Source organism: Bicyclus anynana, chromosome 12, assembly GCF_947172395.1.
Source record: "Bicyclus anynana chromosome 12, ilBicAnyn1.1, whole genome shotgun sequence".
Lineage (NCBI taxonomy): Eukaryota > Metazoa > Arthropoda > Insecta > Lepidoptera > Nymphalidae > Bicyclus > Bicyclus anynana.
This window is the reverse complement of record NC_069094.1, coordinates 11,533,273-11,546,252: the sequence shown is the minus strand read 5'-3', so window position 1 is coordinate 11,546,252 and position 12,980 is coordinate 11,533,273. Positions and strand designations below refer to the sequence as shown.

The window sequence follows — 12,980 nt, the reverse complement described above, 5'->3', positions numbered from 1 at the left end:
TTCACTAACCCTGTAACCCAACACTCTGACGACCTTATTTATAAACATGGATTAGTATTTGAACCTCAAATTTCTTCAAAGTAAAGTTTATTTTATACAGTAGTGATTTAGATTTACTTTATATTGAAGAAAATTGAGGTGTAAATCTTAATACTTGTCAATGAATATGAGAGTAAACTCATTAAAGACTTCCAGTACTTAGTTTCAAGACATAGATAAAACACGTCTAACTACTTCAGCGTATTAGTTATTCCACTGCAGATGCTCTAGTTAGATTATATGGTGGACAATGAATAATTTCTGTATTTAGCTATTCTCCTCTCTTGCTTCCTTGATTTCAACGAAATTTCAAATTCAACAAATCGAAGTGCGGCCACACCATTCAGGATCCACAAGACATACTTTTACTAGACAGGTAAGTAAGTGTACGTACCTATACGTTTGGTTCCACAACCATTGCGAGAGCTTCTATAATAATAATTCGTGACGAACAATTATCACTGACAGGTATATTGTAGCCAATAGACCTGATATAGTGCTAGTCGATTGGTCAGTCGTGCAATAATTGTTGATATTACTGTTCCACATGACGATAATCTGGTTAAAGTAAAAAGTATCAAAATACTTGGAACTTGCTCACGAGATTACCGCCATGTGGAATGTTGAGTCAACTATTATTGTTCCGGTAGTTGTTTCAGTCAATAATCTTATAGCGAAAAGCTTCGACCAACACCTTATGAAGCTTTCGCTTAACTGTTGGATCAAGAGTCGGATACAAAAGGCAGTGATTCTTGAGACGGCGCGTATTGTGAGGAGGTTCCTCACTCTGGAGCCCTGACCACCGGTTGCTTGGGCACTCAAATGTCCCGCAGCGGGAGGGTGGATTTTTTTTTATAAATTTTTAATAGTGTTTTGTATTTAATATTGACATTGTTAAAAATTTAAAAAAAGAACTAATAAATAAATGAGAGATTAATAAATTCGTAATATGTGATATTCAACAATGTTCAAAAGACACACGAAAATAATTTCATTTTACAATTAATTGAACGATGCATTAATAATGGGGATGATGACTAGGTTTGAATATATTGATTTTTATGATACATTCGGGTAAATAGGATCAATGTTAACTAATTTATACATAAAAAGCAAAGATTGACTGGATATTTGCAAAATAAATCAAATTATAAAATTTCAAAAACTATTAAAAATTTTTTATCGTAATTAGATGAAAATTCATACAGTTTTAGCTTCCTTACATTAAATGTGCCGTGATAGCCCAGTGGATATGACCTCTGCCTCCGATTCCGGAGGGTGTGGGTTCGAATCCGGTCCGGGGCATGCACCTCCAACTTTTCAGTTGTGTGCATTTTAAGAAATTAAATATCACGTGTCTCAATCGGTGAAGGAAAACATCGTGAGGAAACCTGCATACCAGAGAATTATCTTAATTCTCTGCGTGTGTGAAGTCTGCCAATCCGCATTGGGCCAGCGTGGTGGACTATTGGCCTAACCCCTCTCATTCTGAGAGGAGACTCGAGCTCAGCAGTGAGCCGAATATGGGTTGATGACGACGACGACATTAAATGTGACATTTTTTAATATATGAACTATAAGCATAAACGCACAAATAACAAAGATATTAGTAATTTTGTTTGAACGCGCATACAAATCTAACGATCATTACATTGCCTATGACGTCATTTTTTCGAGCCATTTTGTATGGGGCGTTTTTCAGGGATCCGCGGCAGCGCCGCAAATCTGACTCTTTAAACCCCTGTAGCTCCGAAAGTAATGATCGCAGATACCCTGTTCCTTTTACAAAATTGCTTTACTATTAGTATACTCTTAATTTATATACAATTTAAAAAACTGTCATCATCCCTATTGTTAAACGTAAAATAGAGCTTTACAAATAAATATTACAGATACTCATCACCATATCCACGCAGTGTCATCCCCATAACGAAGTTATAGAGCAATGGTTCGTTTTCATTAACTTTAGCATTTGCACGTTATGAAAGTTGTAATTGTTGCGGTTTGCAATGCACTGCAGATTTTTTTGACTGAATAAGTACAGATTTATTTAATAAAGTAGGAATGTACATTGTACATATACTTTTGCATTTAATATATTAGTAACAGCCTAGATAAAAAGTAAATGATGTCACTTGGTGCCTTCAAGTCTAACGTTCGATTAATAGGTAACGATCGGTCGGTATCTAGTTGTAGGAATAATTATTTATTAATGAAAGGCTTTGGCTGATTTTGTATACCTTTAGTATACCGTAGCTGTATAGTGAAAGCGAGCGTAGTTTCACTAATTTGTAATTAGTCTCGACAGGGAGGTCGAGTAGGTAGGTAAATACAATTTATTCGTGTGACTTGCAGAATTTTACTTGGGTTCTAATTTAACTTCGTTTCTATCATGTAGAATGTAATTAAAGCATTAGCTTGACAGGTCCTTTCAGTTCTAGACAGAAGATAATGCTTTCAGTATTTAGCCCTACTTTGCATCCCAATATTTTACTGTGATGAAAGCTATTTTGAAATTATTTTTTTATAAATATAGCCTATATAGCACTCGGTGATAGTACAGCCTCCAAACAGTGAAAGAATTTTTAAAATCGGTTCAGTATAGTCTATTTAATGCAAACAAACAAACAATCAAAATATCTTGCCGTTGCCTCTTTATAATATTAGTATAGATATAGATTGTGGTTAAGGTAAGCTAAAGAAAAGAGAGAGATTTTACCTTCGGGATATAAAAACTGCTTATAATAACTATTAAACCACAAAAGTCACGTATATTTTAGGCGATGCATATACCGACGAATCTTCAAAGTATTGGTCCATACCTAGTCAGTAAATAAAGAAAATCAAGGAGGAGAAACAGTTTGCAATGTAAATTCTTGTCAAAATATACGAGACAAAAAGAAAATAATTATGTAAGCAATGACAACGGTACAAGCATTCTGTTACAAGCACAATTTTGTTAAAAATGTAATGAAAATCAAGGAGGAGAAACAATTTATTTTTTTATAAAAACATAAGAGATAAAAAATAATAATTATGTAAGCAATTACAACGCTACAAGCACAGGCACAATTCTGTTACAGGCACAATTTTGTTAAAAATGTAATGAATAAATAATAATAAAGGAGATCATTCACGATCCATACATTTCTGGCCTCTTTTTTGAAAGTGCCGGCTAACAAAAAAAATGGCACGACTCGTTAGAATTAGCCATTTGGAGCATTAGTTGATATAGCATAAAAGTGGTAGGAGGGCTCTGAACCAAGTTATACAGGGTCGACGATTCGTTATTTCTATACATTTTGTCGATTTTCAAAAGTGCCCGCTAAGAAAAAAAAATCTAAAACTACAATCTTTGTGCCATACTAACTATTGCTCGAAATGGGCAGTTCTAAGAATAGTATCAGTTTTTTTTCTTGGCGGGCACTTTTGAAAATCGTCAAAATGTATGGAAATAACGAATCATCGAGCCAGTATAACTTGGTTCAGAGCCCTCCTACAACTTTCAAGCCATAATAGCTATTACTTCAAATGACTAGTTCTAACGATTCGTGCCATTTTTTTTCGTTGGCCGGCGCTTTCAAAAAGGGCCCAAAATGAATGATCTCCTTTGCGAACACGGCCTAATTACTCGCACATATACATAGTTACGTAATCAACAATATTTGGTTAAATAATAAACATAAAGCTCCTAACTTTTCGGTTGAAACCGTGACACTGTGACAGTTTGACAGAATATACCTACCGACTGAACTTTGTCGGGATTTTCTGTTCACGTTAAAATAATTATTATTCCACTGTTGGGTAACGACTTATCGAGTCCATTAATTGGGGAACGGATGAAATACAAACGTAATACAATTATAATGCAATTTGTGTGGAAATTGTAATTACGTATGTGTGCAACTGAATTCTGAATTTTCAGAATAAAACTCGCTACATAGGTAACGTGTATTCTACCTTCTCGGATAAAGAAGAAATTGGAGAGATCAATGTTGAGTTTCTATTTGTCAGAGGACAGGTATACCTACATAAAATACAAGCTTTGGAAGGTAGCAGATTTTAAGGGCCCATACCCTCCACCATCCAAGCTTAAAGCGCATTTTTAAACATTTTCCAAAGCAAAATCATATTCCTAGTTGCCAGTCATTTAGCTTTACGGTAACTCATTGAAAAACACCATTAAAATCAAATGTTAACGGTATCTAGCGAAGAATTGCCACGAATCAAAGGGTCTATCAGCTGAAGATATGATTCCTTGTGATAGTCCGTAGAAAATATAAAAAGAAAACATTTTAAACTTGGACAATGGGCATGATGACTAGGTTTGAATATATTAATTGAGGCATTCGGGTAAATAAGGTCAATATTAACTAATTAATTTACAAAAATTAAAACATTTACAAAACAAAGATTGTCTGGATTACAGAATTGCTTTAACATTCAGCATACTCTTAATTTTTATATTATTTAGGAAACTATCATCATCCATATTGAAGATCTGGAACGTTCCAAAGACAACCAAAGAATACCTACTTAGGATCATCTTTATAAGCCTATTTTAACGACCCGCCTATTTATAGGGCCCGTAGGTATAACATGGGGCCCATGAGATGCCTCGTGAAGACATATGGATCCATTTTACCGGATATATACTTTCTGAAGAAGAGAGCGATATTGCCAGCGCTATTGGCCGATGGACACACAACTTTTGTAGGGACTTCCAATCATCACGATCCTGAGCCGTCAGCATCCAGTGAATTCCTGCGACTCCCTTGATGTCGTCAGTCCACCTATAGTGTAGGGTTACCATTCCAGCACCTTGGGGCCCTAACATCTATCGGCTCTTCGAACTATGTCCCCGCCCATTGCCACTTGAGCTTCGCGATTCGTTGATCTATGTAGGTGACTTTGGTTCTTCTGCGGATCTCCTCATTTATGATTCGATCACAAAGTACTCCGAGCATAGTTCTTTACATCGCCCGTTGAGTCTCTAAGCCTTCATAGTATGTCATATTCAATTATCAATTAAATTAAAAGTTAAGCTAAGCAAGAACTCAAAATAGAGAATTTATAATCTTAGATTATGAATATGAAATACTTGGGTATCTACCATACCGAAGTATTTTGCGATTAGAGGTGCCTTATCTACCTGTGAGATCAAAATTTTCGAATTTTGTGAAATGACGACTACAAAACCCTATAGTAATTTAAACAGAAATCCTTCAAATTATTTCATTTTGTTACTTTACTATGTTATTTGTTAAAACTACGCTTACTTGTACGTAACTCGTAGGTACATCGCTTAAGGCGTACCTCAGTTACAAAGCGCTCTCTAAAACGATCGGTCGATACTAAGGTGGGTACTTTAACCTTACAACTTGGAGATATAACTTGAAACACGATAAAAATACAGTTAACTGAGTTCCTCGTGACTTTCCTTTTTCCATAACTGACTTCAAATATGTTACTTTTGTATTCGACTCATATTTTATAAGTACCTACTCGCAATCATAGATTGCATTAAAATAATTAGGAACCTAAGTAATGTATTTATTATGTACGTTTACGAGTATTATTCGCGATTTTCTCAAAAAGTAATCCGATATAGTGTTTTCGTTATTTAAATATATAAAAAAAAAAGAAAAGATTATTAGCATACCTTTAATTAATGACACTAAAAGCGGCACATACCTACCGCTTTAATTGTATTCTTTCAAAAATTTTGGTTAAATTCACATGAGTATTTTTAGGTTTAATTGATTTTATCTCTTCAGTTTGATAGGGTCACATATTATATTAGTTGTAACTACCTAATTACAGAAATGTAGCTACAAAATATTCACTTACGTACCCTGCCTTAATGTAACCTATATAATATTACAGTTAACTTAGCCGACGCCCCGCTGTTTCTCCGGCGGAATTCCTGTTCGTGTGGGAATACGGTTTTATAACATAGCCCATGACACTCACAAATAACGTGACTTTCTGGTTCTTATATTTTCAAAATCGGTTTAGTAGATCCAGAGATTACCCCCTACAATACCACAAACTTTACCTCTTTATAATATTAGTAGGTATAAGGATTTTCTCAGAAATCTAGCTGTAAAATAGTCACTAGCCCTGCCTTAATGTACACATATATACAATTAAATACCTACTGGGACACATAAGACGCTGCAAATAAACTTAATCTCCTTCCATGCCATAATTTTGCTACTTATGCATTCACTTACATCATAAGTATGTACATAAAGAAAACCATATAAGTTACAAATAACACGCATTTATTTATGGCCTGTTTTTTTCTGGTCCTAGGTATTGGGCGTAGGCCAAGGAGTGACGTAAAATGTTCACAAAGAACTAGGTCATAGAGAAGTTTGAAACTGTATCTCTGACATGTTTTATGGATTTGATTGTCAGACTTTCATGAATATGTACTAGGCACTAATGACGTAACGGGCTTACGTGAAAATTGATACAAAAGGCATATCTTCTGTATCAATATATTATGTACCTTTAGACTTCCCACATAGGATAGATAGATCTTTACAATACTACCGAATGGACAAATCTTATTCACTCGTTGTATAGGGACTCATCTAACAAAACCATCATTCGACACGTACTGCATGGTAGTGAGACTAGGTCAGCCTTGATGAAATGTTACGATGGATGTGTAACGTCACACGTGGCGAAACCGTCACGATCACATCCATTGTAGGCTCAGTGTCCGTGACATTGGAGATAAGCTGCAGGAAACAGGAAGGAAAAGAAGAAAATTCTTTTATGGTACGGTCAAACCTTAGACCATTCAAATAACAGGACCTGCCTCGCTAACCGTTACCCCTCTGGCAAAGATCAAAAATCTATGATCTAACTCGTTTATAAAAACTGTTGCTGTAGAATCGATGTTTCATTGTAGTAATCGTTTTCGTCGTGTAAAGAGCTCTCTAAAAATGCCGGTTTGTGTAGTTAAATGGTATAAAAGTCGGCCAAAAACTTGTAGTTTGGTAAAAGATGAAGTAACGTTTCATTTGAAAGTATTTAAACCTTAATTTTATCAAATTAGTAATAAAAACAATCGATCAGTAATCGAATATTCTATGTATTTAATCTGTGGATAGTCTAAGGAATGTATTTGTTAGTCTGTGTAAAAATTACGAGTGTGTGTTGAGAGTCAAATTTATAGTTGTTTGTGAGGTGTATGGACATAGAATATTTTTAATGGTGTTAAATATTTTCGATGTGTGAGTTTACCTCGTCCTCCTCAAAAAACGACAGATAATTTTGTTCGTGAATTTGAGTGCGATGCATCTCCATTTTCTAATTCCTCTATGGGTCAAACGGTATGGTACGGTCTCGCACGACGTATGCAATGCTAATACGTTGGTAATAGACGTCTCAACTTCGCAGTCCGTGGGGCTAAACCCAGAGACCGGTGCAAAAAGCACTAGCTAGTAAAAAAAAAAACGTATGCCCAAGATCGGGCAATATGGGACGCTTCATGTTGGAAAGTGGACAACGCTAAGAAAAAGACTACCAAACTGACTTAATACCTCTTTAAGACACATACTTAAGGCCTGTGCCTCTAGATGAAATTGGTCGCCGTAGCTGGATACAGATAGATTGATAAACGCCAAATTCTATGTGCAACGAAAATATTTTCAGGGTGAACAAACACATAAGGTGTTATGTCTATTTATTGTTACCGCCCGTGGGGACATCCACATTGACGCGTTTGAATAAATAAATTCAATTAGCTAACTGTGCCTACAGTACGGAGTCGTACCAAGTTTGCTGCTCCTATACGAAATTAGAGGTCGAAATGTTTAAAAGCCTACATTCGCTTCACGTAGGATGGTGCGGGTGACAGTTCGTTGCACTCTTGAAAGTTTGCCGCGATTTACAAAAGTAGTTCATATATGGACGTCATACAGGCGACTCTCACCGTACCCATGCTATCTGTAAAACACTTTATGCCATGGGTAAGTACTTAACCAATAGCCAATTATGCTAAGTATCTATTCATCAAATTGACTGACGATCTAATATATGAAATACCATAATTTATGAAAATCGATCATATTTCGAAAGTTTTCCCTCGTCAAATAAATGAGCCCAAACTCAGCATACGTATTGTGATACAGTTAGGCAGAAAAGTAATGGTGTAAGAACTTCCAGACCTTCATCTATACTAATATAATTTAATAATACACACACACACACACATTTTTTATATTGTTGTGCCTAAGCTTGTTTAAAAATTCACTCCCACTTTTTGTTATCTTTGTAACTAATCCGGGGCTGGTTATCCTTAACACAGATCCGTAAAATCTAGCTAGGATAGCCAGTTCTTGAACTCATGAAAAATTTTAAAACTTGTGTGATATATAAAGGACGAATTTTCGAAATTAACGATGTATTTTCGTATGAAATTAATGAACTCTAAAACTACCGAACCGATTTGAAAAACCTTTCACCAATAGAAAGTTACATTATCAGTGAGTAACATAGGCTATATTATCCCCCTATTCACACGGGAATGGGAACTAGGAGGCTAAAACCGTAAGGTTCTTCTAGTCATTTTAGAAAAGCTAAATGTTGTCAACCCATGTTGGTACCATAGACAAGGTACCTACTAGGTAACTATGGAATTAAGTCTTTATATGAGAGACTGTTGTTATGACGCAGAGATAATGGTCTGGAATATACAAAGGCTACTTTGTAACCTGATATTCCAACGTAAACGGGGTCTATGTGGGTGAAACCACGGGGCAAAGCTACTATAGGAAGGTATACACTATACAGTGTATTGCAAAGTGGGTCAAATTAAGTTAAAAAGCTAAGAAGATTTTCACTTGACGATGAAAATATTATATAGGTATTATTAGCCAATATGATGGATGGATGGTCCCAAGGTGCTAGAACGGCGACCCCACACTAGAAAGCGCAGTGTTGGTCGACCCCCACCAGGTGGACTGACGACATCAAGCAAGTCGCAGGGAATCGCTAGATACAGGCGGCTCAGGCTTTTGATGTTTGGAAGTTCCTACAAAAGGCCTATGTTCTGCAGTGGACGTCCATCGGCTGATATGATGATAATTTTGATGATTAGCAGGTGCCCCGCGGTTTCACCTGCGTAGTTGCCGTTCCCATGGGAATACGGGGATAAAGTATAGTTTAAGACACTCACAAACAACGTGACTTTCTGTTGATAATAGAATTTTCCTTATCGGTTCAGTAGTCCCAGAGATTAACCCCAACAACCTACTATTTATACCTAGTTACAGTAAGTAGGATTGATTAATTTCGTCAGCTTCTTATTAATTTTCAAGAAAGCTTTCACCAGTAAAATGGACGTACTCATATACCTAAGTTCGTACCTACTACATAACCGTTTTACTTCAATTACTCGAATGGCACGCAAACGCTACCGAATACCGAATACGTAGACCATGTTATAACACAAAGAGCTTAATTTTGTAATTAGAAGAAACGATTTTCATAATATTACCTACATTGGTAACTAACTATAAGATCCTAGACATTGTATATTTGTATTTTAACTAAAACCAGGTAAGTACCACGAGTTAAATTGTTGAATTAGAGACATAAAAGAAGAGCTGCGGAACCCATAAAACTCAAAAGCTGCCTTTCTGTCTGTCTGTCTTATATAATTAGGTATTACTTGTTCTTTTTTAGTTAAATACGGGTATGTACAGAATCCTTTTCCGTTCGATTTTATCAAACGTTAACATGATGAGTTAGGTACTTTTAGTACTCTTTTCAAAATTATAAATTTATTTCAAGTACGCATTTCAAACGTCAAGTTTGAATATTTGTATAAAATCTGTAAATTAAAATCTGTAAATTGTAATCTGGTTCTACTGAAGCGATTTTGAAAATTCTTTTACCACTAAAAAGTCACGTCTTTTGTGAGTAACATAGGCTATTTTATCCCCTCATTCTTACGGGAACGGGAACTACGCGGGTGAAACCGCGGGGCGTCAGCTAGTCATTACATAAGATTATCTATACTTATAATAAATCTGTAGAGAGGTCAATTCTGTACATGAAATATTTTTACAAAATAACTATCGGGGGGTGATTAGTGATCAATACTGATGCCAAAAATGCAATCAGTAAAATTTTTGTCTGTCTGTCTGTCTTTCTGTCTGTCTGTCTGTCTGTCTGTATGTTCGTAATAGAAACAAAAACTACTCGACGGATTTTAACGAAACTTGGTACAATTGTTCTTCATACTCCTGGGTAGGTTATAGTATACTTTTCATCATGCTACCATCAATAGGAGCAGAGCAGTGAAGGGATATGTTGGGAAAACGGGAGAAGTTACTCCATATTTTAAGCTTCCGTCGCGTGTGCAGCCTTAATGAATAGGGTAGGGGTAGGGTAGGGTAAGGTAAGGTAGGGTAGGGGTAGATGAAAGTTTACATCGACTTTCACGCGGACGAAGTCGCGGGCGTCCGCTAGTTAATTCTATTTCTTTGTGTGAAAGCCGTTACATTTACAGCTTACATACATATTATTATCCTCTTTAAAACATACACCCCCAATTCTTTTTTGGCCTTTCCTTCACCTTAAGTCCTTCCACTTTAACGCCTGTCAATTTTTTGCGATAATCGCCGGATCTATAGTAATATAGTAGTTTATTATGTATGTAAAATAGGAAGATTTTCTATTTTACACAAGTGAAATGAACACTTTCATACAGATACGTAGCCTTACAAATACTTAACAATTTATAAATATTCCGTTGCAAGTTAGGTACGTGCCAAATTCGCAAAAGAAACTGCGCTCGAATTATTAACTGGTCAAATTGTGTTGTAAAAGTAAGGTAAGCATTTGTTATGCCAAAGAAAACATGAACAAAGAAGAAATCTTTTAGAAGTAGAGTTTATATTTTCTTTATAAAGTCTACAGGATTATCCTCGATCTTCAAGTAAACGGCAAATTAAATTGATGTTAATAATTCAGCTTTCTTTTCTTTATTAAAAAACACCTTTCCCTATATTGACTTACGTTAGTATTTAATTTTTTTTTTACGATTAATTGCTTAGAAAGAACTAAACAATTACTTTATGAAAAAGATTTAAGAGATATCGTTCAAATAAAAATATGTGTAAGTATAATGAAAAATATACCGATGTAAAGTTGTCTTACGACACAAACGGTACCTTGGTTGCCTACGGAACCCTAAAAAGGACTGTAAAAGTTTACCTTGCCGCTCCCACCGCAGTATCGATTCCGCACCACCAGCCACCAACCAACGCCACCAGCCAACTACCGAGCGAATAAAACAAAAACAAAATAAAACACACACACTCAATCGTTCGCACTAATAAAACCGGCCACAGAAAGTCAACTTTACAAATAAATCAAACATAAACCAATTTTTTTTTTAATAAACAATTTTTTATTTTTTAATTTCCGAACGGTTTCGCGGGAAAGTTATGGTGATTTGCGCTTTCCCATGCCGCGGGTGAGCGAAGTTTTGCCCGCGAGGTTTACAGGCGAGATGTGGTGTGTTACGCAACGGACTGCGGCGACAGGCCGCCAGGGGGCAGTGCACTGCTAGTGGCGCATTAACGGGCATGCGCACTAACCACCTAATGTGCCGTTCGTTTTATTTTCAGACACGTACATATTTATTGTCCACGAATCACAAATAAAGACTTTGTAACCATGTGTTTGTTAATTTATAATTTTGTTTATAAACAGAATCCTTTGTTATAAAAATTATAATTATGTAACGGATTATAATCTAACAGCCCCGCCCAATTTGTTATGTTCAATATCCTTTGTTCTGGATTGAGGCTTAGTGGTGATTGGTTTCAATCAATTTGGCAGTTGAGGGTTAACGAGATCACGATCAGATGATAATTTAGGCGGTGAGTTTGTTTTTTGGGAAAGTATCGCTTGGGAAAAGATTACCGTCTGTTATTTAGTGGGTCACGTACAAAATATTTCTTTAGCTTTTTAGCTTTCCAGTCTGGAAAATTGATTCTTTTGGGAAAATAAGTAGGAAAGTCTATGATAATTAAGTTAGTCTGGCAAATTCGTTGGTAACACTCCCATGATATGCGGGCGACAGGGGGAGACTGCGCGGGTGTGAAATCGTACGGGGAAGTAACGTGCATCAGTCGTGGGTTTTTCATTCATCGCTACACGCCCCTCGGCCCGCGAGCAACATCGAACGAAGGGAGTGTTACGAACGAAGTTGCCAAGTTATAGGTAGTTTTGATTATATTAAGTACCTAATTATGGTGTTAAACAGATTTTGATTTACATATAATATTAGGTAAGTATATACCTACTAATATACCAGAGAGACTACACTAAATTCCTAACTAAGGATATAGGTAGGTATTAAGTATCTAATCCATACTAATATTACAAATATTAAAGTAAGTCTGTCTGCCCGGGTGCCTTAAAATTTAATTTAAGCAAGGTTTTAGAGAACCTAATATCGTTAAGCTATTATCTTGGTGACAAAGTCGTTATTTATAGGAATACACTACGGTTTCAACCGCGTGGTTTCCGTTCCCGTAGGAATACGGAGATAAATTATAGCCTTTAGCCTACCTAGATAAATGGGCTATCTAACACTGAAAGAATTTTTCACATCGGACCAGTAGTTTCTGAGATTAGCGCATTCAAGCAAACAAACTCTTCAGCTTTATAATATTAAGTATAGATTTTACAGTATATAGATCACCTGGTGTGGAGACCACAGGCAATAGACTATGTGGTTTACTTAATATTTATTTTATTTAACACATCACTATGTAAGAGACATTCTAGAAATTATTATTACAATTTACCTTTTTACCTTTAAATTTTGGCTGGAGGCTTCGGCCGTGGCTAATTACCACCCTAACGACAAAGACGTATCGCCAAGCGATTTAGCGTTCTAATAC

At 35.9% G+C, this 12,980-nt stretch overlaps 1 protein-coding gene across 21 annotated transcripts in view; it reads right to left on the bottom strand.

The window, feature by feature from the left end:
- The window catches only part of LOC112051673 (glutamate-gated chloride channel), a 99,537-nt gene extending 87,945 nt beyond the window's left edge, over positions 1-11,592 (bottom strand). For all 21 annotated transcript variants that reach the window (XR_008251342.1, XM_052884848.1, XM_052884851.1 and 18 more), the window contains exon 1: positions 11,281-11,592. The gene's annotated coding sequence lies outside the window, so the exon portion shown is untranslated. The remainder of the gene's footprint in view (positions 1-11,280) is intronic.
- Positions 11,593-12,980: the final 1,388 nt, after the last annotated feature.